Source organism: Hemiscyllium ocellatum, chromosome 10, assembly GCF_020745735.1.
Source record: "Hemiscyllium ocellatum isolate sHemOce1 chromosome 10, sHemOce1.pat.X.cur, whole genome shotgun sequence".
NCBI lineage: Eukaryota > Metazoa > Chordata > Chondrichthyes > Orectolobiformes > Hemiscylliidae > Hemiscyllium > Hemiscyllium ocellatum.
In genome coordinates this window covers 103,134,697-103,136,459 of record NC_083410.1, presented here as the reverse complement: position 1 = coordinate 103,136,459, position 1,763 = coordinate 103,134,697, and the positions used below count along the sequence as shown (strand labels likewise).

Sequence of the window (1,763 nt, the reverse complement as noted above, 5' to 3'; positions counted from 1 at the left end):
AAATCTTTGTTGTTGTAGTTCTGAAGTCAATTAAAAAGTGTGGCAAAGAAGCTGAATTTATATAGCACCATCATATCTCAGGACAGATCAAAACCTTTCACATGCAGTTAATTACCTGATGAAGTGTAATTACTCTTGTTATGTAGGCAAATAAATGTACTTGGGTACAGCAGTTCTCCATAAAGTAGAAAATGAGATGAATGGCCATTTAATCTGTTGGAGGTAGAGTTACTTGAGATGGGAGTGAGGGGAATGTACTGCTGGGGCACTGGAACTAAACTAAGAATGCCATGGTCTCTGTCTTCATCTGAATAGGCAGACAGCGACTTGAGTCAACATCTCCAGAAATTGGCACCATGAATGATGTGCCCCGGTTCTGAAATGGAACTTGTCTCCACAACCTCCTGATTCAAGCTGATGCTGTTTTCAGCATCACTGACGCAGTGAGAAAGTCATGGGTCAGATTTCAGGTTTTGTGCTGGTGGATCTTTGAAGAAATCGGCTTTGGTAGAGACTTAGACAGAATGCTGGGTCTTAGCTGTGAATAAACTTGGGACCGTGCGTGTGCATTTGTTGGGTAAGGAAGTGTCCAAGTATTTAATTTATGCAACCTAATTTACATTGTAATGTGTAGTTGGCATTAAAGTTTAATATTCGGTAGCTGTGAGCATTGAATAGGTCTATTTGCAAGAGATGCATTGAAAGAGCAGCCTAATTAAGAAAGAGTTTCTTTTGAATATTAGATTACTTACAGTGTGGAAAGAGACCCTTCAGCCCATTCCCCTACAGGCAATTTAGCATGGCCAATTCACCTAAGCTGCACATTGTTGGACTGTGGGAGGAAACCAGAGCACTCGGAGGAAACCCACACAGACAATGTACAAACTCCACACAGTCAGTCACCTGAGGCAGGAATTGAACCCAGGGCTCTGGCACCGTGAGGCAGCAGTGCTAACTACTGTGCCACCAGGTACTTGTCAGAAGTGGGATTCAAACCCACACCTCCGGTTGGAGACCAGAACACCCAGCCTTTATGTGGAAGGATTTAATTCCTTGAGTCTGGTGCCTTAGGCCACTCGGCCATCCTGACCCCTTGTTGAAACTGGTTCTTTATTAACTAACACATTTAGACCCTTTGTATTCTGAGCAGGTAGAAGTGGACAACTTAGGGTGATTTAATACATGAATACAAATTACAATAGAATATTAGTGTTGAGCATCTTAAGGAGGGAAGCAAGGAAAAAAAATTGGAGATGCTTTTACTTAAACAAATCAGCTGATTGGTCAGTAAGATTGATGAGTATTCCTTGTCTTTAAAGTAAAAATAAAGTATTTATTTTATGTTTAGGGCTCCAGCGTGTTTTTTTTTACCTTTGCATTAAAAACAGCTTGTTAGTTATAAGGTTGATATCAGTTTCTGGTCAAAAAGGAAAAAGAAAACAAAAGTGTGTTGCTAGAAAAGCGCAGCGGGCCAGGCAGCATCCGAGGAGCAGGAGAATCGACGCTTCGGACATAAGCCCTCCTTCCTGAAGAGTGGCTTATGCCCGAAACGTCGATTCTCCTGCTCCTCGGATGCTGCCTGGCCCGCTGTGCTTTTCCAGCACCACACTTTTCAACTCTGGTCTTCAGCATCTGCAGTCCTCACTTTCTCCCAGGATCCTTCAAGTGTAAAGGTCAGGGATACTGGAGTGATTTTATTAATGCTTGAAGTAAAATATGATGGACATGTCAGATGTGTAACAGCTGCAGCATATGGGAGCTGC

At 42.5% G+C, this 1,763-nt stretch overlaps 1 non-coding gene across 1 annotated transcript; it reads right to left on the bottom strand.

Moving 5' to 3' along the window:
• Positions 1-975: 975 nt before the first annotated feature.
• Positions 976-1,090, bottom strand: trnal-caa (transfer RNA leucine (anticodon CAA)). Its single transcript has 2 exons — positions 1,053-1,090; positions 976-1,021 (listed from the first exon to the last, which is right to left on the bottom strand). It is a non-coding gene; the product is annotated as a tRNA-Leu (tRNA).
• Between the last annotated feature and the right edge of the window lie 673 nt (positions 1,091-1,763).